Here is a 25,672-nt window from a genome sequence, read left to right as displayed (position 1 = left end):
TATGCAGTGATGAATCAACAATTGCACTTCATTAGATCCAAGACAATTATTCAATTCAACAATTGTGTATGGACCTTATTATTAGGGAAGATGCAAAAATAGACTAATGTAATACCCTTAAATTTTAATAGTCCTAATCTCCAAGGAAATACCTTATTAGGTTGCAAAATAGTATTGATAAAAAAATAATTCATATTAATTTATGTATTCATAGTTGAAGTTGCATATTTTCAAAAAAATCAATAAATCTAAATTGTTGATGAGCCTCTCCAATGGTTCATTGAAACTCTTTAATTATTAACTTATGGATATCTTTGTCCCCATTTGAAAAAGAGGGCTTTGATCATGTTTATCACAACAATTCTTACATGAAGATCAAATCAATGACAATAAGGCTAGGGAATTTTTAAAAGTTACTTAAAGAAGATACCAATTAGTTCCATATTGCAACTATGTGTTTAGTGCAACAAAGTAGTATCATTGTGATCACTAATATAAGAAGGCTTTGATCATGTTTATCACAATAGTTTTCACATGAAAATCAAATCAATGACAATAAGGCTAGAAAACTTTGAAAAGTTCCTTAAAGGAAGTATATTGAAGGATAATGGAGTATCATTATTATCACAATACCTATCATTATGCACAAAAATATATAATGAATATCCATGGGTTTGCATGAATTTTAGAAGAACATGATCATCACGAAACATATCATTGTGTATAAAATAATGTAGCATAGCAATATTTTAGAAATTCAGTGTTGTTTTCCGGTTACCTCTATTGAAAAAAGCTTCATGTCTCTGGTTTTTTGTGGTGCATGTATTGATACTCTATGTGAGTCCATTATAGGTGGCAATAGAGTGCGCTATGAGCCAGATGAGCTAGGCAAATTCAAAAATAACCCCCTTGTTTGGCATTACTGTAGGGAGGGAAAGGTGGTTGAATATTTGGAGAACTTGAAAGGGTTTGATGAGAAAATTTTGGTCCAATTTTCCACATCCTAGACCAATAGAAGGGTTGTTTTATGGGGGATTTCATTTGAAGTTTCTGAGGAGGTTATTTTCCAAGCCATGGGCCTTTCCTTGGAGGGCAGAAGATGGAAGAGGACCAGTCATTTTTCCAATAGTGATAGCCTCAATAAATTCTTTAAGGGGAAGGAAGCCCCTATTAAGCCAAGGATAACTTTAAGAAAGCAGCCCCCGGGCAAAAGTGTAAAACCCTGGCGAATCAGACGTTATTTTGGAGGGGAAATTTTCATATTGATGGCAAAAAAAAATTCAAAGTAGGAGAAAAAATCAATTTGTATTGGCGATTTTTTTCTAGGGTATAAAAATTCCATAATATTCTTGTGAATAATACCTTCTTCTGTGGGGAAAATGTATATTTTAGGAGGCGAATGTTTTTCGTTTAAAGGAACAAATATATAAGTGTATGGGCAAAAAATTTTACTCTGAAGGAAAAATTATTTAAGTGCATTGGTGATTTTTATCCACCATTTGAAAATTATTTAATTTGTTTGGCTAATATTTCGTTATTTATGAAAATATATATATTTTATTGGTGATTTCATGAATTCATTGTCATTAATACACAAGGCACATCACATCACATTGAGTCCAAATTGTACATGATGTATCGATAAGCATGACCTCGTTGACATGTCACACATACCTAAAATCCATCAATGATTTTAAATCGTTCGATGATTGTAGATCAATGACTAAAGTTCTATTTCGGCCCAGATTTTTGAAGAGAACGTAACTCTCTAGAAAGTGCCCAGAATGAAATTAAATTCAATAGACACGTATCAAATGTCACGGTCGATAATGTTGGTCATTTAATATATGTCTTTTCACTAACTATAATCCACTCTGCCCCCACGACTTCAGCACGAATTCCAATATGGTATTTGGTTCTAGTTTAGAGTTGTTTCCAATTTCGCACACTAGTGCAATTATGGGAAAGATTTGTAGAGATATACAAAAGAGCTAAAAAAATTTAAAGGAATTGGATACGAGAAAGGCAAGGAGATTGTGGTGGTTAATGTGCCACAATAGTTTTTTGGTTTCATTGGTTTTTTGTTTTGATCAATTAGCCAACCTTTGTATGTAATCATCAGACTTCGTGTACTTAGTTTTTTGGTCGTTGGTGATTTGGTGGGTCTTTTTTTTTTTTGAAAATCGTATGTAATAGACTATTTTTGATATTTCAATATACAGTAACATTTACTGATCGAAAAAAAATTAAAGGAATTAATACGGCTAGAGAAGGAATTATTGCAATCAAGAGCTTCAGCTATTTATAGACGATCTATGCTTCTTTCATCTTCAATTAGCCTTTGGTAGATAAATCTTTGGAGCTCACGATAGTTAAATTGTACCTCTAGTTTAGGTTTATAGGCTCAGGGTGTATAGTTTGGTATTTTGATTTCTCAAGATGGACACTCTTATCCACTTGAGAAGCATGTTTACGGAGGACCAAAGGGTCTTTTTGGGATCTGTTAGAAACCCAACCTTCCAATTAGTCTAGAAGGAGGTTGGGATGTTCACTAATGAGGTTGTGAGGATGGTGTTGGGCAGAGAGTTTTTGTGAAATGAAAATAGATGCCATGTTAACATAGACGTTACATCCCAGTTCTTAGCATCTCTTCTAGACCTCAGAGGAGATAAGGTGGATATGTTGTTGCTATTAAGGAAGGTGTTTAAAGAAGACTTCCTTGGAGGCAACGTTACTATTGTCATCTTTGCAGAAGTAGGGGTGGGGATCCCTTGAGTGAATGAATTAACTAAGCTTCTCCTCCCTAACCAAACAGTGGCCTGGGAACCTTTTCTTTTGAACCTGAATGCGGAGTAGTTGACACATCATAAGAAATGGGCATGGATTGGTAGGGACTTTCTCCAAAAATGGTTTCTCCTAGATGACTTTCCAAACTACAGATGGCTTGAAGAATTCTCACAACTTATAATGTCTAAAGAATTCTACATAGAGGGAGGGAAAGATTCTTAGGGTAAACCATGAATGTGTCCACTGCATGTGCCCTAGCCCCAACCTCCTAGTAGTTTTTTTTTTTTTGGCTATTTCCTCATAACCTCAAACATTTTGGCTTTAAATTTTTTGAGGGACTCCGACATGTAAAAATTGTAAATTTGTGAAACATATATATTAATGATAATTTTGCAAATTCCGGTTCGTTTCAATTTGCCTCTTATGGATATTAAAATGCTTTCTATTTCATTTAATTATTTGTTGTTGTCATCATTCCATGGCAAGATACTTAGCATAATCATTATATTTTGAAATAACTTAAATAGTTATTAATTTGTGTGGATATAAGATTTAATTTTTACCATAAAAAAATAACATGTCTATTCTAATTTCTTCTCTAAAGTTAAAGAACAAACTCAGTGTCACTTCTAAGACGGCCTTTTCTAAAAGATATTTCAAGTGCTTGACAAAGAAGTATTTGAAAAAACATAATGTCAGAGATTGGCTGCAAGTTTTAGCATCCAATAAGCATCGCAATGTCTATGAGCTACGTTTTTTTGGTCTATGAGCTACGTTATTTCAATATTTTGTTAAACAGTGGAAATAAATTTAATATTGTGATCTTTTTATGTAATCTTTCTTCCTCTATATTTAATATAAAAAACAAAATCTAGTTTGTTTCATTAATTATTTGTACATTGATTATCATTGATTATAAATAAATATAAAAAGATGTTTATCTCGCGAAAAAAAAGTGAATTAAAAGTTCCACTAACTTCTTGTAATTTTTTCTACATAATTTCAATATAAAAAAAAAGTCCAACTAACTAGGTACATGGACATGTATTTATGGTCATGTTGAATATAATTCAAAGGGTTAGCTTAAAATAGAATTCACATAGTTAATATAAAATTTTTTATATGTTTTAAGAGTTTAATTTTGGGAGTTAACAATTCGTATAGATGTCATAACATCTCCTAAAATAATTTATATTTAATTTGTTAAGGTGGATTTTAAAGTTTTTTTTTTAAATAATTTAATAAATATATAAATTAACAAAAATTAATCTAAATATTTAAAATTGATTTAATAAATATAAAATTAAATAAAAATTAATTTAAATGTTTTAAATTAATTGAATTATATCCCTTTAGAGCAGTCACCATCTTATCATTAGTTTCTAGTGTATCAAAGATTGCTAAGGCCTTCAAATCAACATCCAATGTGTAATTTTAGGCTAATGTATAATATTAAACTTCAATTATGATTAAAAATATATCCTCTCATTAAAATCTTATACCACAAAAAATAAAATAAAATATTTTGAGAGAATATAAAATAAAACAGAGAACATAAAATCTTTATTGATCGGTTTATACTACCTTATTATATTATATTTATTCATCTTTTCATTTATCTTTTTTCATATGTATATATATTTTGTTTTATATATTTTATTTTTTTATTTTTTATTTTTATATCCTCTCTCTCTCTCTCTCTCTCTCTCTCTCTCTCTCTCTCTCTCTCTCTCTCTCTCTCTCTCTCTCTCTCTCTCTCTCTCTCTCTCTCTCTCTCTCTCTCTCTATATATATATATATATATATATATATATATAATTTATTATTTGTGTCATCGTTCTATTGATCTTTTATATATTTATTTACTTATTTATCTCTTTTTTGTTTCTCTCTCACATACTCTATAATTACTCATATGTGTATGATTATAAATGTATACTTGGTATATAGTGGCAATGGCTACACAGCCCTTACATTGCACCATTAAAAAAATTGCAACATAGACCATAACTGCTAGTTACCCATTGCTAATGCTAGAAAATATCCTTAAACATATTTAAGGGTTGTGTAGCCATTGTCATCTATAGTAATGCATTTATTAATTAGATCCTTAAAGATCTCATCCACATTCTATTGCCAACGCAACTTTCTACTTTGTGATTTGAAACTAGGCTGGCTTTGACATAGTAATGATGATACATATCACTCATTCTCTATTGTCGAGGAATGAAGCTGGATTTTGTCCTTCTAGCGGTGGCCTTTGAGGTTGGATGTTGATTTCCCTTCTACATGGTTGATCTTGATTCTTGACCTTGTCCTATCCCTTGTTTCAAATGAGGCTTAAGTGTAAAGGTTGACAGTCACAACTCACACATATTTATGATATGTCCCCTCGAAAGTTATTACTCAGGGTAAGATTTCACCTTTAAATTAAACATTAAGGCGACGTTTGATATTAAGCTCACAAAGCTCCCTGATGTAGATGGATACTCCAATAAGACTCAAAAGATTGAAAAGGCAAATGGCCTTCTGGGGAGAGATTACGAATGAAAGATTGCATGGAATCTTGCAGTATCTGCATGAAGTAGTTATTCATGCAATGGCCAAGATATTAGGAAATAGTTTCATGAAAAGTGATGACAGGACTAGGGCTAATTCTGATATTGTTGGCCATTTGGTGGAATAGATTATGTATTGCATTAATATTTTGTCATTGATGTCAACACTAGCTATTTGGATGCTTTACCGACACCCTTCTGGTCCCGGTAGGTTGAGTGGTTTCTGGTTAACTTGGATCTAGTATGATCTAATAGGCTCCAGTATAGTTTGGTGATGGAATTGGCTTGATCATGATACTTATAATAATATTTGGTCAGTTGATTTTAGTCTAGTGATTGGATGATATCCTGCTTGCTTAAAAGATTGGTTTCTGGTTCCAGCAAGAGTTTCACCGGCAAAGCTTTCGATGGAGATCTTTCATGAATTGCATAAGTGGTGTTGGTGCATCTTCTGATGGAGTTTCAGGATGTTGTTGGGGATCATGTTCGAGACTTGGCAGTTGGAGATCATTGTTGAAACATGTGGACCTATACTTGGTCCCGGTTGATCTAGGTTATGGACTGACTTTAATGTAACATGTGAATAGGACCTATCTATGTATTTTAGGGATGTCTTATGAGTTGAATATTATTTGTTTGGTCTAAGGCGGACATGGTTTGTAATTATGTAATCAGTTTATTGTCTGGTGGCCGAACTGATTATTTATGGTCGAGGGTTTGTATAAATAGATGTAAGATCTCATTATAGATCATCATGGTGAATGTAAGAGGTCATGATCAAGGAATATAATGTGCAAATAAATGTAATATCATTCATGCAAAAGAGTTGTTTGATCATTGGAGATCGAATTGGGTTTATGTAAGAGGATTTAGTCCTCCAATATTGAGCTTAACTAGAACTATACTCTGGCATAGGAGATGCTATCTTTTGCAATTCAACACTTCTCTGGATTGTAGTATGGATTTTTATGTAGTTAGTGAGGCCCTTTTGTGATGAGCAGTGTGCTCTAGGTTGTTGGCCTTCCTGCAAGTGCATGCCCCTCAATTGTAATTCACATACTTACTACAGAAGTATTATCTGACTGTGGGTAGGCTTCCCACCATGGTTTTTCCCTTTATCAGGTTTTCCACATACAAATCTTGGTGTTGTGTGGATGGATTTTATTCTATGATTATTGTTTATGCTTAATTGATTAACTGCTATTTTGGTATTATTGTTTTGGGTTCTGGTATTAAAGTTTTAATTGATGAATTTTCTTGTAATCTGAGACAACTGATTCACCCCCCCCCCTCCTCAGTTGTCTTTTGATTATCTGAACTATCTAACAATTAGTATCAGAGCTTTGGTCCTCTCTGCAGAAAGCTTAACCACTTGAGGAAGATCCTATGGTGACTAACAGTTCAAGTTCATCCAGTTCTTCTGGAGCTATATTTCAAAGGGATATTACAAGGCTTTATGGAACAAATTACACAGTATGGAAGATTTGGATGGAGACCATGTGAGATGTCTTGGCAAGGAGATTTGGGAGCTCACACAGAATGGTGTCACACCCTATAATCTGGGATCTGGCAATCCTCCTCCGGCAAACCTGGACAAGGAGCTTGAGAATGATTTTAGAGAAAGAGAAGCCCTCTTGTGTGCACTTTTTGATCAGCAAATAATGGGATTAACTAACAAATCATCTAGAAAGGCTATATGGGATAAGTTGGAGACTCTTAATGAAGGTGACCCTACAGTAAAAATTGTTAAACTTGATGGTTACCGGATGAGATATGAAAAACCTGAAGATGGAAGAATATGAAAGGATTATTGCATTCATGGAAAGGGTAAATGAGATTGCTATGAGAATTCAATGTTGTGGTGGAACTCTGAGTGAAGATGAAATTGTTTCTAAAGTCCTAAGAGCCCTACCATCGGCTTACAAAATGAAGGCTACTCCTATTAATGAGTTGAGAACAATGGCTAATATATCTATCAATAGAGATACTTTGGTTGGGAAACTATCTGCTTTTGAGCTTGAGAAATTTGGACCTTTTAGAGTTGTGAAGACTAAACCTGCTTTTCATGCATCTACATCTACAACCAGTAAGCAAGACTAGAAAGCTTTATATGCAAAAGAATTGGAAGATATGAAGAGAGAAGATGATGAGTTTGAGAAAATTGAAGCACTATTTTCTAGAAGGGTACCGAAAGGACCGGTAGGAAGTAAGTATGAAGGAAAAGCACCTTTGAAATGTTTTGCATGTAATAACATTGGTCATTTTGTATCTAGATGTCCTGAAAGGAATTCAAGATTTAAAGAAAGAGTTAAAAGATCATTTAAGTCTAACCCTAGATATCAAAACAAATATAAGTACAAGAAAAACAGAGACAAATCATGCTACATAGCGGATGAGGAAGGAATTACTGATTCAGATGATGAACCGGCAGAAGACTTTGCTAGTGGATCCAACAATGGGAAGGAATGGGTATTCCTAGCTATCAAGGAAGATGATCTGGCACTGGAAGAGAATGTACTTGAAGAGAAGGCACTTGCTGCTAAAATTGAAGACAAAGATGAATGGGTAATTGACAGTGGTTGTTCACGTCATATAACTGGAGATAAAGGGAAGTTTTTGTCTTTGCAAGAGTTTAATGGTGGCCTAGTTAGGTTGGAGATGACAAAGCATGTATGATCAAAGGAAAAGGAACTATATCATTGGATGGTAAGAACAATACTGGCAATGTTTATTATGTTGAAAGTTTGAGGCATAATCTTTTGAGTGTAGGACAATTGGTAGATAAGGGATTTCAATTATAGTTCAAGGATGGAAAATGCAAAATCATTAATAGATTTGGCTTGGAGATTGCAACCAGTACACAGACAAAAGGTAATATATTTTATTTGAACTCTAGTGAGAAGACATGTTTGATTACATAGATTGATGAGAGTTGGTTATGGCATAGAAGGCTGTGTCATCTGAATTTTGATTGCATTGTGATGATCAGTTCAACTAAGGCAGTTAGGGATATACCAAAGATTGTGAAGCCCTATAATCTGGTATGTAAAGAATGTCAAATAGGTAAATAGGTCAGAACCTCTTTTAGGAGTATACAAGATAAATCAAATGATGTTCTTGATCTTATACATACTGATTTGTGTGGCCCTGCTAGAGTTAAAAAATTTCATGGTGATAGATATTTCATGCTAATCATTGATGATTATTCTAGAATGATGTGGGTTACTTTTTTGAGAGAAAAATCTGAAGCATTTGAAAAGTTTAAAATATTTAAGGCTAAAGTGGAAACTGAGACAAGATTAAAGATTAAATGTTTGAGATCAAATCATGGTGGATAAATCACATCCGGTGAGTTTAATAACTTTTGTAACAAGCATGGTATAAGAAGACAATTTTCTGCTCCCCGGACACCTCAACAGAATGGAGTTGTGGAAAGGAAAAATAGACCTATCTTAGATGTTGCTAGAACAATGATGAGGAAGCTAGTCTACCTCATATCTACTAGAGAGAAGCAGTGAGTATAGCGGTTTATACATTGAATAAAGTACATATCAAAGGAGAAACTGGTAAGACACCTTATGAATTATGGTTTGGCAATACACCTATAGTTAAGTATTTCAAAAAATTTGGTAGTAAATGTTATATCAAGAGAGATGATACTATTGGGAATTTTGATCCTAGATGTGATGAAGGCATATTTCTTGTTTATTCTAATGAAAGCAAATCATATAGATGTTATAACAAGAGATTATAGAGAATTGTGGAGAATGCTAATGTCAAATTAGATGAGTTGAACAAAAGTCAAATCAGAGTTTATGAGAAGGAACCGATAGTGGAAATGATTATATCTAAATCGGTAGCACCTTTACTGGAATATAGAGTTGAACCAGTTACTCCGGCAACATCAGAGAATTCTACAATGACTGAAGAACAGGGAAGAGGAACAAAGATTCAGAAGACTCCTAGGTATGTGAGATTGAAACATTCTCAAGATCAAATCATTGGGGATAAGAGAAATGGAGTGATGACAAGAAGAAGACTGGCAACTAATAAGGAATGGTTAATTTCACAAGTTGAACCGGTATCAATAATTGAAGCATGTAAAGATGAACATTGGTTAAAAGATATGGAAGAAGAATTAGATCAGATTGAGAAAATAACACATGGACTTTGGTTCCTTGGCCTAAAAATAAAAATGTTATTGGAACTAAATGGGTTTTAGGAATAAATTGAATGAGGATGGTCAAGTTATAAGGAATAAGGCTAGATTGGTTTCTAAAGGATATTCTCATAAGGAAGGAATTGATTATGAAGATACTTTTGTACCTGTAGCTAGGATTGAAGTTGTAAGATTATTTCTTGCCTATGTTGCTTATAAAAACTACAAGGTTTATCAGGTGGATGTTAAATGTGCATTTTTGAATGGGGATCTTGATGAGGAAGTTTATATTGAGCAACCTGATGGTTTTTCACTATCAGATGATATAGATATGGTTTGCAGGTTAAGGAAAGCTTTATATGGACTAAAACAAGCACCTAGAGCTTGGTATGCAAGGTTGGATAAATATCTTTTGAAGGTTGGTTTTAATAAAGGTAGTGCTGACAGTAATTTATATTATAAAATCATTGATGATGACATACTGATTGTTAAAGTATTTGTTGATGACATTATTTTTGGAGGTGAAGATAAATTATGCATAGAATTTTCTAAGAATATGGAGAAAGAATTTGAGATGTCTATGATTGGTGAGATGAAATTTTTCTAAGGTTTGCAGATTACTCAGACTGACAAAGGTATTTTTATTTTTCAAACTAAATATCCTAAGAAATTATTGAAGAAATTTGGTATGGGAGATTCTAAACCGATAAGTACTCCTATGGTTACAAGTGAGAAATTGACAAGAAAATATGTTTTTGCACCAATAAATCCTACAAGATACAAATCTATGATTGGAGGTCTTCTCTATTTACTCAAACTAGGCCTATCATTATGAATGTTGTTTGTATTGTTTCAAGATTTCATAATGATCCTAGAGAAAATCATGAGATGGCGGTGAAAAGGATTTTTAGATACTTGCAAGGTACATCACAATATGGCTTATGGTACCCTAAGAATGATAACTTTACCTTATGTGCATATACAGATGTTGATTGGGTCAGAGATGTTGATGACTAAAAAAGTACTTCCGATGGAGCTTTCTTTCTTGGAAAGAAGTTGGTTTCATGGATCAGCAAGAAACGGTCATGTACTTCTCTATCTACTATTGAAGCTGAGTATGGTGTTGCTGCTACTAACTCTACACAAGTTTTATGGATGAAGCAAATGTTGAAGGATATAAAGGTGGATTGTGATGCACCGGTAGTTATTCACTGTTATAACTTTGTTGCTATTGATATATCAAAGAATATGGTATTTCATTCTAAGACAAAGCACATATCTATCAAGTATAACTTTTTGAAGGAGAAGGTGGAAGCAAATGAAGTTGGACTAGTTTATGTGAATACTAAAGAGCAGATTGCAGATATTTTCACTAAACCTTTATCCAAGGAATCATTTGAGTACCTGAGAGACAAATTGGGAGTTTCTTCCCCTCTGATAGAGACTTGATTGATGCAGTTTGGCATCAGTCTGGCATGCATTATTGGAGATACTATTCATTCTGGCACTGATGTGGGATGCTATTACTTAGGGGGAGTAGTCAGCTTTGAGATTCAAAGGCTTATGTTTTTGCTTTGATATTTTTATCAGTTTTTTGGCATTGATGTCAAAGGGGGAGAGATATTGATGTGAAAAAGATAAAGAAAGAAAATGATAAATGTCAAAGGGGGAGAAATATGAAAATTAAAAGGGAGAGTTATTCAGAGCTATATGCAGGTGTTTGTTGGTTTTCTTCCACAGGGGAAGACTTGTTTGGCATTTCTTGGTACTTAGATGTTTTTCACATCTAGTGTTTCCATCAATGCCAAAGGGGGAGATTGTTGGCCATTTGTTGGAATTGATTATGTGTTGCATTAATGTTTTGTCATTTATGTCAACACTAGTTGTTTGGATGCTTTATCGGCACCCTTCTGGTCCCGGTAGGTTGAGTGGTTTCTGGTTAACTTGAATCCAGTATGATTCGATAGGCTCCGATATAGTCTGGTGATGGAATTGGCTTGAACATGATACTTATACTCATATTTGGTCAGTTGGTTTTATTCTGGTGACTGGATGCTATCTTGTTTGCTTAGAAGATTGGTTTCTAGTTCCAGCAAGGGTTTCACCGGTAGAGATTTTGATGGAGATCTTTGATGAATTGCATAAGTGGTCTTGGTGCAGCTTCTGATGGATTTTCAAGATGTGGTTGGTGATCATGTTTGAGACTTGGTGGTTGGAGATCATTGCTGAAGTGTGTGGACCTATACTTGGTCCTAGTTGATCTAGGTTATGGACCGACTTTAATGTAATGTGTGGATAGGACCTATTGATGTATTTTAGGGATGTCTTGTGAGTTGGATATTATTTTTTTGGTCTAAGGCTAACATGGTTTGTAATTATGTAATCGGTTTATTGTCTGGTAGCCGACCTGATTGTTTATGGTCGAGGGTTTGTATAAATAGATGTAAGATCTCATTATAGATCATCATGGTTAATGTAAGAGGAAATGATCAAGGAATATAATGTGCAAATAAATGTAATATCATTCAGGTAGAGGAGTTGGTCGATCATTGGAGACCGAATTGGGTTTATGTAAGAGAATCTAGTCCTCTGGTATTGAGCTTAACCGGAATTGTACTCTGGCATAGGAGATGCTATCTTTTGCAGTTTAACGCTTCTCCGAATTGTAGTCTAGATTTCTATGTAGTCAGTGAGGCTCCTTTTGTGATGAGAAATGTGCTCTAGGTTGTTGGCCTTCTTGCAAGTGTAGGCCCCTAAATTGTAATTCACATACTTATTGCAGAATTATTATCTGACTATGGGTAGGCTTCCCACCATGGTTTTTTCCTTTACCGAGTTTTCCACGTACAAATCTTGGTGTTGTGTGGATGGCTTTTATTCTGTGATTATTGTTTATGCTTAATTGATTAACTGCTATTCCGGTATTATTATTTTGGGTTCCGGTATTAAAGTTTTAATTGTTGAATGTTCCTATAATCTGAGACAATTGATTCACCCCCCCCTCTCAATTGTCTTCTAGTTATCTCAACTGTCTAACAGATATTGTTGCAATGTTTCTTATGGTTACCGTGTATACTAAGTGGGATAGAGATGTGGTTGAGCAAATCTATAGGGAGATTTTCATCCCAACAATCCTTCTGGAATTGGACAAAGTGTTGGTTAATATTGATGATGAATTAACTATTCCCAAACCAAGGCACTATGATATCCTTATACTAAATAATCATTTGGTCCCAAGGATGCCTATTCTGACAATTTATGATGCAGGTGAATTTGCATTGAGGAGAGTTGAAATTAGGCAGAACCTAAACTTTCTCCTATGTCTCTTTCAGGTCCAAGGACCCAGTCATGAGGATTGGTTTTAAAACTACCTCGTAGAGGAAGAGATTTGGGTAAATAAGAAACTGGAAATTCTGGCCACAGCATAGGCCTGGCTTAATGGGTAGCCTAAGACATAATTTTGTTAAAATAGTTATAAAATTTAAACCCTTGAAATGTTATTTTTGCTTTAATAAATTAGCTTTGTCGGACTTTGAAGCGATATACTTTAATAGTAACTTTGAACTTTTATAGTTAATCATACATGGGTATTTTGGTAATTTGAAGGAATTCTGCATTATGCTTTTGATAATTCCTAATTGTTAAAGTTGTCTGATTGATGATCACTATGGATTCATATACTTTGTTTTATAAGCATATTTTCGACTAACAACTTGTAGAGGAGATTGCAAAAGAATTGTTGAGTGGTTTTTGCATGGCAGGAAGAGTGGAAGCTAATCGGGAAAGAATAGACATCAGCGAACAAGCTTAAAATCTAGAGAATGATTCATATCATTAGATAGTGAAAGGATAATCCTTAGTTGATGTAATATAATGTTATATATAATAATGTAATAGATCACTGGACATGTAAATGGGGAGCTAAATGCTAAATGCTCACCTCAGTTCTTCCGCAAAGTCCAAGGTGGAGAAACTTTGTAATTTAGATTGATCTAGGATTTTTTGGAATTATACTGGACTTAATAGTCCTAGGAAAGACGGGAGGTTTTCTTGACTCCGTTCTTTCCTACCAGTGCCCACACTAAATGGAGTTTGTAAAATGTAGCATTTTATTGATTATTAATAAAATTGCAGCCCTTGGCCTTTTACCGATCCAAAAAAAAATCTTGTTTCCATATAGATAAATATTATTTTACTAATTTATAGAAATTATAATTATATATGCTTTCATAAAAAAAAATTTATCGATAACTTTATAATTTTATTAATATATAAGAAAGATACAAAATGTGGTGGGCAGTTTTATCTTTCTGCCATGCACAAAACTACTAGACTACAAAACACCTATTCTAAACCCCTGTTGCAGACCAACCCCGATTTGGACGACATAGCAGAACCCGTCCAACTATCCATAGTTAAAGAATTTTAAATTTCCAAGCATATACATAAGAGGAGAAAGGGGATTAACACCCAAGGAGAATATGCATGGCACATATCAAAAAGCACATCAAACCAAAGAGCACTATGTCATGCCCAAACTTTTGGGCAAAACACAAACAACAATTTTTGTTTTTTAAACACTTAATTACATGCAACCATTGCTTAAATAGTTGTGACAACTTACAAAGTTGTTCCAAATGAATTCTTAATGGATATTAAATACTAACATAACAAATACGATAACTCCTATTATCAAGTGAAACGAATAAATTTTATAAGGGTAATAATAAATTCACTCAAAGTCCCTTTCATTTCAGTTGCACTTATTAGTACTTAATTAAATCCATTTCTACTAAATAGACATTAATAAAATTACTTGGTTCAATATCAATTATTTAATAAATAACAAGTATCCTCCATCATGTTAATACATCCTTCCTTAATAATTTAATTTAAATATGGCTTCTATTAATTCAACACTAATACTATTTCATTGTAATAATATTATCTAATTGAGAAAACACAATTTAAAGTGCCAAACATCATTAAGATAATTAAATTATCTGATAAAAGTCTCTAGTTGGGTTAACAAGGTTCACAAGGCTTAATCCATTAATTTTATTTTAGAGAAAATATTTTACGCCCCTACAATATCCTCTTAAACTAATTATTTAATTAACTATATTAAATTATTCCATTTATTTATAAAAACCATTTAGATCTCTAAAATGTAATTATAAAATTTAAATGCACGTTGTTATATATTACTTCTTTCCAACATCAACTATTAAATATTTTGTATTTCATTATTCACATTACCTCTTGCTTTAAATTCAATCAATTAAACTTCTCAAATATATTTACCCAAAATATGGTAATAATAACGTTGTAGAAAAATTCATTATATTTTCCATTAAATTCCAAACTACAAAAATAACTCAAGTTTAAAAGATTAATTCCACTTCAAATTTTAGAGAAATATTTAATCTACTATTTGTCCTATACGTTCATATTTTTTAATTATGTGTGTGTGTGTGTGTGTGTGTGTGTGTGTGTGTGTGTGTGTGTGTGTGTGTGTGTTTCCATGAAAACACATCTATATGGAGATATTTATCTTCTAAAATATAACTATCCCATATAACTTAAGTAAAATATTAAATAACAATGAAAACCTAATTTAAAATAATATAAAATGCCCTTTCATTTTATATTATTCCCTTTTTTTTTATGCTATCCTAACCCAAACCGGGTTAGGGTTTTATCTGATAGTCCTGATACTAAATGTTTAGTACAGATGCCAAGCCAACAAGATGAGAGGGGGGGTGGTGAATCATACAAACTTAATCTTTCATAATATCAACAGATTCAACCTCAGTAATGTTATCAGAAAAACAGTAATGCATGCAAACTCATTAACAAATAAGATCACAAACATATAACACCAAATTTAACGTGGAAACCCAAATAGGGAAAAACCACTGTGGGATTTCGGACCCACTAAGAAATATACTCTTCTAGAGTATGCTCGGTTAAAAGCAAATCCTGTTAAAGATTACAAACACATTGCTAGATGTGACCCGATTAAGGGATTTCCCTCAGATCTGTTAGGATCTTCACCTTGTTAGAAGTAACCTTGTTAGAGGATTTCAAACACTCAATAAGAATGTCACCTTGCTAGAGGGTTTTACAAATAAGACTGTTAAGTCCACTCGGTTAAGAGATTTTCTATCACTTTACAAAATAACAATAATGAAAATATATCTGCAACTTCACATCTAAAAATGCTAAAGTAGATTCTTATTTGCTCAATAAAATCTAGACATAGGACTTATCTTGTCCCTCAGCTGGGCTCAATACTCTGTTATCAAAATAGTTCTCCAAGCTTCAGTGCTTGATAATCACTATGTAGCAACATTGTGCTTACACTTGCCCGCATGCATTGTTTATCAACAGTTTCTTATTTATAAACAATATTCATCGCTTAATCTCCTTGATCACATTTCCCATGATCAATTATAGCCATGAGATCTTCAATCTTGACTAGGTTCAATGTATCCTTCGATCTAAAAATGTTTTACCTCACCTTGGAACTTGCATACATTTCTTGGAACTTGTGCTAGGGTATTGCGGTTCAATCTGAGTTGTAGATCTTCCTGCCGATCTTTCATTGCCATAGATTCTTAACAAACTTCATTCACGGCTTATCAATCATTTAAACAACTCCAGCTCATCAGATTCCTTCATTAAATAACATGTATAATCATTCAATACATTTTGTTATTACTCGGTTGCAACTCGGTAAATACTAAACTTCACTCGGTAGACATTGTCTTCTTTAATCGATAGCGATAACCTTAGGGTTTACCGACTAGGTTCCTTAGGGTTTACCGACTAGGTTCATTGCTCAGTAACATAGTATAGTATTAACCTTACAAACAATAGCATATGTAGGATATCAAAACAATCTAAACATCATGATCTCATCATTGTCTAACTCAGTAATAGTTGCCCATTGAATATCTTATTCATCCCCTTAATCATCATATTCTTTCGGTGTCACTTACTGACTTCTTAACTCTTCTCAAAACATACTTCTTAAGATATGGCAACATCATACTGAATCAGAAAATCAATTTCTTGACATCAATGACAAAATAATAATATTAAGACAGTTATCATCCTTAATCGGTTATATCCATAGTCATCAACAACCTTCTCAATATCCTTAATGAAATGCCAATAATCACTCATTGTAATTGGAATGCCAACACTCTCCCTTTCTGTTATAATGCCAACAATCTCCCCCTTTGGCATTGATGGCAAAACCAATTGATTTTACATATATGATTCGGATTGCTGTGAAATTCTGAAATGCAGAAATGCTCTCCCCCATACATTAGTCTTCTCCCCCTTTGACAACAATGCCAAAAAGAAAACTTAAAACATAATTTCTTTCTGTATGAAGTGATTCCTTTTCTATTATGTAACTACACAGTCTCGATCAGAGCATTTTGTCTTCAATTCCTATTCTCTTTATTTTTACTTGCACACCTTTAGAAAACCTCCTAAAGTGTGTAAATCAGCATCAACTCCTAAAAGATATTTTGTAGAGTCATCGAATTGATGCTTTCACCAAACTTGGTCAGTGAATGGAAGATAGGGGTAGGACCCCTAACTGACTTCTGAGATACTCAAAAGTATCCCTTGACAGTGGCTTGGTGAAGATATATGCTATTTGTTCCTTTGCGCTAATATACTCCAATACCACTTTCTTTTCTTGAACTTCTTCTCTAAGATAATGATATTTGATAGAGATGTGCTTTGTCTTAGAGTGCATAACAGGATTCTTTGAAATGTTTATAGCACTACTATTATCACAGAATATAGTTACTGGCTCGGTAACTTGCTCATTTATACCTTCCAACAGTTGTTTGATCCATGCTATATTAGTGCAATTTAATGTTGCAGCAACATATTCAGCTTCTGTTGTTGACTGTGAAACACATCCTTATTTCTTGCTAAGCCAACTCACTAGTCTTTCTCCTAAAAAGAAAGCTCCTCCACTTGTGCTTTTCCTGTCATCAATGTTGCCTGCCCAATCAGCATCATTATAAACTTTTAAATCAAAAACATTTCCTTTCTGATATACTAAACCATAATTTTCAATGCCTTTCAAGTATCTAAAAATTCTCTTGATTGTTGTCATGTGTGTTTCCTTAGGATCTGTAGAGAATCTTGCAAATATACCTATTGCATGTGCTATATCTGGCATGTTATGAACAACATATTGCAATTTTCCAATCATAGATCGGTAAAGTGTTTCATCAACAAATGCAGATTCATCATTCTTTGATAGCTTACAGTTGGTAGTCATAGGAGTACTTACTGGTTTTGAATCCTCCATTCCAAATTTCTTCAATATTTCCTTTATGTACTTGGATTGGGTAATGAAAATCTCATTTTTCCTTTGTAGTATCTGTAAACCTATAAAATACTTTATCTCACCGATTAATGACATCTCAAATTCCTTTCTCATTTCATTTCCAAAGTGCTTGCATAGAGAGTCATTCCCACAAGAGATAATATCATCAACAAATATGGCTGAGATTAGTATTCCATTTTTATCATTCTTCATGTACATATTGTTGTTTTCACTTGTTCTTATAAAACCAATTTTGATCAAATATGAGTGCAATCTCTCATACCATGCTCTAGGTGCTTGTTTCAAACCATATAAAGCTTTGTTTAATTTACATACCTGATCATTATTCTTTCCTTCAACAAATCCTTCAGGTTGTTCAATAAAAACTTCTTCTTCTAATATACCATTCAGAAATGCAGATTTGACATCCATTTGATATACTTTGAAATTATTGTAAGTAGCATATGCCAACAATGTTCTTACTCCTTCAAGTCTTGCCACAGGTGCAAAAGTCTCACCATAATCAATTCCTTCTTCTTGAGCATAACCTTTGCAAACTAGTCTTGCTTTATTTCTAATGACCTCACCTTTTTCATTCAACTTGTTTCTAAAAATCCACTTTGTACTGATTACATTTTTGTCCTTCGGTCTTGGGACCAGTGTCCATGTGTCATTCTTCTTGATTTGATCAATCTCTTCAAACATAGAATTTATCCAATCTTCACTGTTAAATGCCTCTTTCACTATCCTCGGTTCAAATTCAGATATCAGACATGTGTTCTGTCTCAGTTTGTTCCTTGTCATTACTGGATCATTCTTATCTCCTATAATCTGACTTGATGCATGATGCCTTCTAACGTATTTGGCTAATACAGGCTCGATAGGCTCTATATGATCTTCTTCATCACTCGGTAAATGGATATTCTCTTCATTTTCTTCAGCAATCTTCTCTGTAGGATTTCTCGGTTGAACATAGACAAATTCTTCATAATCTTCTGGTTCTTTGGAGTTTCCTTCATCATTTCTTTCTGCAAATTCATCAATTTTCACATTTGCACTTTCTACTATTTTGTTAGATGATCTGATCAGACATTTAAATGCTTTGCTTCTAGAAGAATAACCTAGAAATGTTCCTTCTTCACTTTTCTGATCAAACTTACCATTTTTGTCATCTTTGTGAACATAGCATCTACTTCCAGAGATTTTAAAATAACTTACATTAGGTTTTTTGTCATACCAGATTTCATAAGGTGTCTTCAAAGTTCCTTTCTTCAGTTGTACTCGGTTCAGGGTGTAAACTACTGTGCTTATTGCTTCTCTCCAAAAGGTTTGTGGCACTCTCTTTTCAATCATCAGCGTTCTGGCACAATCCACAATAGATCTATTTGTTCTCTTAGCTATCCCATTTTTCTGTGGTGTTCTCGGTGTAGAGACTTGTCTTTTTATACCATGATCATTGCAGAATAAGTTAAACTCATCAGATGTGAACTCTCCTCCTCTATCTGATCTAAGACATTTCAATTATCTTCCTGTTTCATTTTCAACTCTTGCCTTGTACCATTTAAACATTTGAAAAGCTTCTGATTTTTCTTTTAAAAACATTACTGACATCATTTTTGAGTAATCATCCACAAATAATATAAAATATTTATCTCCATAGTAACTTTGAACTTTCATAGGACCACAAAGATCAGTATGCACAAGATCTAAAATTCCCCTAGAAGTGTAAGACTTACTTGTAAAGCTTGATCTTGTCATCTTTCCCATATAGCATCCTCGGCACATAGCATTCACAGGTTTTTCAAGACCCGGTAGACCTCTTACTCGGTGCTTCTTACTTATTTTGATCAGATTATCAAAATTTACATGACAAAACCTTTTATGCCATAACGAGGTATCATCAATCTTTGCATATAGACACTTATTCCAAGTTGAGTCAAGGTGAAATGTGTTACCTTTTGTTTGTGTCCCGGTAGCAACTAACTTTCCATGCTTGTCATGAACTTTGACAATCTCTTTCTGAAATTCTATTCAGTAACCTGTGTTGTTTAGTTGTGCTACACTCAACAAATTGTATTTCAAACCTTCAACCCAATAAACATCATTACATTTTGCATTGTCAAGAAGTGTTATAGATCCTTTACCTCTTACAGGACATGGTGCATCATTACCAAATCTTACATAGCCTCCATCATAGTCTTCTAATATAACAAAATTGTGTTTATCACCTGTCATGTGATGTGAACATCCACTATCTATGATCCAAGAATCATTAGTATTTATGTGAGATATTAAAGATTTTTCTTCATACCTTTCTTCATCAGATCCATCTTTAATAGCCACATAAACAACTTCCTCTGTATCAGTTTCATCTGATTTATCATCATTAGATTCCTCATCAGCTATTAAGCATGTTTTTTTATCTCTTCTCCTGAAGTCTCGATGTCATCTGTAATGATTATCTTTATGTCTATCATCTCAATAATCTCTCTTTTCACTAGATTCTTTGTCAGGATAGTTAGAAGCCATGTGTCCAATTCTATCATAGTTAAAACATTTTAAGGGTAGCTTTCCTTTGTACTTACCTTTTCCTCTCGGTAGCCTTCTGGCTAAAAGTGTTTCAAATTATTCTTGCTTTCTGATTTCCTCATATAGTTTGTGTACCTCCTCCATGTTTTTGCGAAATCTTTCACTTTCTCCACTGTGATTCCCTTCAGAATACTTATACTTTCTATCATTGTACTCATTAGATTCATCAAGATGGAAAGAACTAAATGTAGACTCAACCTTATTTACCGAAGACCCACTGTTATCAAAATTACTTAACGCAAATGCATGTAGCTTACCAATAGTAGCATCTAAAGAAACTGGCATATTAGGTATAGACCTCAATTCATTGATTGCAGAGACTTGGATTGCATAAGCTAGTAGAAGGGTTCTCAACAACTTACTTGTTATATCCTTTTCATCAATAGTTCCTCCTGCTCCTTTGATTTGATTGACAATCTCCTTTAATCTTGTACTGTACTGGGTTATGTTCTCACCTTCATTCATCCTCATAGATTCAAGTTGTCCTTTTAGATTGTCTACTTTTGCTCTTTGAACATGTTCATCTCCACCATACATAGATATGAGCTTATCCCACATTGTCTTTGCATCATTGCAGCCTTCTAGATCATTAAACTCTGAGTCAGTCAATGCAGATGTTATTTCAATCATAGCTTGAGTATGCTCTTGTTTTGCCTTTATCTCTTCCATAGTCAATGGATAGGTGCTCGGTGTGATGAAATCATTCTCTAGATAATATGTAGCATATTCTCCAATTCTTGATAGGTGCAGCTTCATTCTCTTCTGCCATGTAGAGAAACTTGACTTGTTCAGCTTCAGTGCATCTCTCTTATACATCTTTGGATCTTTGCCTCAAGTGCCTTTAAACTTTTCTTCCTGGAGTCCAACACTCTGATACCAATTGATAGTCCTGATACTAAATGTTTAGTATAGATGCCAAGCCAACAAGATGAGAGGGGGGGGGGGGGTGAATCATACAAACTTAATCTTTCATAATATCAACAGATTCAACCTCGGTAACCTTATCAGAAAAACAGTAATGCATGCAAACTCATAAATAGATAAGATCAAAAACATATAACACCAGATTTAACGTGGAAACCCAAATAGGGAAAAACCATTGTGGGATTTCAGACCCACTAAGAAATATACTCTTCTAGAGTATGCTCGGTGAAAAGCAAATCCTATTAAAGATTACAAACACATTGCTAGATGTGACCCGGTTAAGGGATTTCCCTCAGATCTGTTAGGATCTTCACTTTGTTAGAAGTGACCTTGTTAGAGGATTTTAAATACTCAATAAGAATGTCACCTTGCTAGAGGGTTTTACAAATAAGACTGTTAAGTCCACTCGGTTAAGAGATTTTGTCACATTACAAAATAACAGTAAGGAAAATATATTTGCAACTTCACATCTAAAAATGCTAAAGCAGATTCTTATTTTCTCAATACAATCTAGACATAGGACTTATCTTGTCCCTCAGTTGGGCTCAATACTCTATTATCAAAACAGTTCTCCAAGCTCCAGTGCTCGGTAATCACTATGTAGCAACATTGTGCTTACACTTGCCCGTATGCATTGTTTATCAACAGTTCCTTATTTATAAACAATATTCACCGCTTAATCTCCTTGATCACATTTCCCATGATCAATTATAGCCATGAGATCTTCAATCTTGACTAGGTTCAATGTATCTTGTGCTAGGATATTGTGGTTCAATCTGAGTTGTAGATCTTCCTGCCGATCTTTCATTGCCATAGATTCTTAACAAACTTCATTCACGGCTTATCAATCATTTAAACAACTCCAACTCATCAGATTCCTTCATTAAATAACATGTATAATCATTCAATACATTCTGTTATTACTCGGTTGCAACTCGGTAAATACTAAACTTCACTCGGTAGACATTCTGTCTTCTTTAACCGATAGCGATAACCTTAGGGTTTACCGACAAGGTTCCTTAGGGTTTACCAACTAGGTTCATTGCTCGGTAACATAGTGTAGTATTAACCTTACAAACAATAGCATATGTAGGATATCAAAACAATCTAAACATCATGATCTCATCATTGTCTAACTCGGTAATAGTTGCCCATTGAATATCTTATTCATCCCCTTAATCATCATATTCTTTCGGTGTCACTTACCGACTTTTTAACTCTTCTCAAAACATACTTCTTAAGATATGGCAACATGATACTGAATCAGAAATTCAATTTCTTGACATCAATGACAAAATAATAATATTAAGACAGTTATCATCCTTAATCAGTTATATCCATAGTCATCAACAACCTTCTCAATATCCTTAACGAAATGCCAACAATCACTCATTGTAATTGGAATGCCAACACTCTCCCTTTCTGTTATAATGCCAACATTATCTCTACTTTTTTGTGTAGGGAGGAGGAGGCCGAAATGCATGGCGAGGGAGACCATGGCGGGGGAGAGTTGTTTTTTTTCCCAAGGGGGGCGGCGTTTTGGAGGCGTGGCCGACGTTTAGAAGGCGCAGCCGCCGTAGTGGCGCCGTCGGCACCACTGTAGGTCGCGACCCACAGAGATGCCACGGTGTCCCTGTGGGACGCGGCCCGCAGCGGTGACCGGGGTTGCCTCTATGAGGCGTGGCCCACTGCAGTGCCTCTATGGACCATGGCCCACAGCAGTGCCCGCGACGTCTCTACAAGTCGCAGCTCACAAGGAGCCCGCACCGCCCGGGGGCCCGTGGAAGCCCTAGGCTCCGAGTCCCCTAGGGTACTCATTGTATTATTTTTTTTTTGCTTTTTAAAAATAAAATACTTTTTTTTTCTTTGTTTTTATTTATATATTTTTTTAAAAAGAAATATATGTGTGTGTGTGTGTGTGTGTGTGTGTGTGTGTGTGTGTGTGTGTGTGTGTGTGTGTGTGTGTGTGTGTGTGTGTGAATATATATGTAAATATATGTATATATACATATAGATACAATTCGTAAGTTTATATATATATATATGATTGATATATATATTTAAACATTTCTTTTATTTACTTTAAGAAATCTGTATATATATATATATATATATATATATTTTAAATCACTTAAGCAGTTTTTTTTTTTTCCTCTGTTTTATTCACACTAACAAATTTAAATAAAGTAATTATTTTTATTTTATATATATCTAGCTGCATACTATAGAGATAGACTATTAATTTTTGATTTACTTTCTACAATAGATAAAGGGAAAAATAACATAATTTAATAGATCTTAACAGCAACTATATTAGCCTAGTAATCATTTAAATTGACTATAGAGATAGGCATGTTAAACCTGTTTAACCATAATTTTGTATTTGGGGATTAAATAGGTAGGACTAATGATTAAATTTCTCTTACTAACATGCAAGTTTACAACTTTCTTTTTTTTCATTTTTTTAAAAATGCATAAGGTGATAAAATGAACTTTTATTTTCAAAATACCATGTATACAACCAACATTAATTCAAGAACAGTACATGACTTAAACCCAACATAAATATTTCATTTGCAACAAAATAATTCTTAATAAAAATAATGCATTTCTCTAATGTATATTTAAAATACAATATAGCCAACAATACAAGTGGGTGAGATACCCCAGCTAGTCTCTCATTTTTATTAAATGAGGACTTTACATAAAATGAATATATTCTTTTCAAAATAAATACAACATGCAACTTTTTATTTACATTTCTACAACTGAAAAATATAGCATCCCTTTTCTTATTCTTTTTCTGCAAATCCAGAACAAAATCCAGCAACTCCTAGCTTGTTTTTTTTTTTTTTTTCTTTCTAAGCAATCCTGCAAATAAATCATAAGCTATGACCATGGAGTGCTCACCTCCCAGCCTAGGCTTACTAGAAGCCACCCTCGAGCTTGGAGAACCAAGCCCTAGACCGGTTACACATATGCAAACACAACAAACAAGAGAAAAACACACAACAAACACTTTCCCAACCAAGGCTACACTTCACCACAAAATGTGATGTCTTTTCAAGGGTGGAAGTGGACCAAATACCTTGAGGAGACTGCGTTCATGGTAAATCACAAAGCCACCTCATGGAAAACAAAGATATATCATAAGTTCATTAACCCCACATCCTTATGCCCCCCCAAGGCATTCATGCCATATTTTCCCTCCTTATGACCCCCAAATGCATAAACAAGGCTATGCAGCAAGGGTCACATAAACAAACCCTTGTGATCACTCTCATAATGAGAGCCTCTCACTCTAAGGCTGTCAAACTTATTCCACCCCCAAGACCATCCTCTCTCCCAAGAGTAGGAGGCCTTGGTTACTCCCAAAACACAGAAAATGCATACAAGAAATAAAAGACATGACACATAATAATTTTCACAAAAGAAAATGCAAGAGAACAACTCTTTCATACAAACAATCTTTCCAACATAAACATGCAACATGAAATATACACAAGAAGAAGATAAACCAACCTTCAATCTGCCCAAAGGTATGCTAGAACTAGTTTGAGGATGAGCAGCCCAATTCCACAATCCTTCCTTCTACACTTAGCCAAAATTCTATCCCAAAAAATCTTGTTTCAAAATTGTATAATCTCCAAAAATGGAGAGTGGGTGATTGCCCATTCAATCCCTAATCCTTGCTTAAGAAGGCCTTAGTGAGAGTTCTCACAGGTTACTAAAACTGAAAAGGAAGGTAAGAGAAAGTGGAAAAGGGATCTCACATCAAAAGGGAAAGTTACCTAACCTAGATGGCGCCTTCTAAATTCAATTTTCGCTCACCTTAGGAAACCCACTTTTAAAGGTTTCTAAATGGTCATATGGGAGTAGTCACATGCCTAAAAATACCCCTAACCCATAGGTATACCTTATGGACTTTAGGAGAGACCTTTAAACTACCCCTAGGAGTCCATTTGACCCCTTTTAAACCCATCTGAAGTTAACTTTCGGGTCAAACCTAAGTTGACCACCCCAAAGATTCTCTACCCAAGGAAAATTTAGAACCACATTAAAATATTTGAAAAAGCTATGGTTGAAACAACTCCCTCCAAGAGACAAGTCAAAAATCAAGACATAAATCAACACGGGTGTCAAGTGACACAATAAAATACTTTACAAAATTACACATGAAATTTGTCTCTTGTTGGATTTACACAAATTAATAAATTCAATTTAACACACATGCAACATTTACTTTCACAAATAAAATACGATACATACGAGGTGTTGTCTCTCCAAATAGAC

Source organism: Cryptomeria japonica, chromosome 11, assembly GCF_030272615.1.
Source record: "Cryptomeria japonica chromosome 11, Sugi_1.0, whole genome shotgun sequence".
NCBI classification, from domain to species: Eukaryota; Viridiplantae; Streptophyta; class Pinopsida; order Cupressales; family Cupressaceae; genus Cryptomeria; species Cryptomeria japonica.
Note: the sequence above shows the minus strand (reverse complement) of the source record.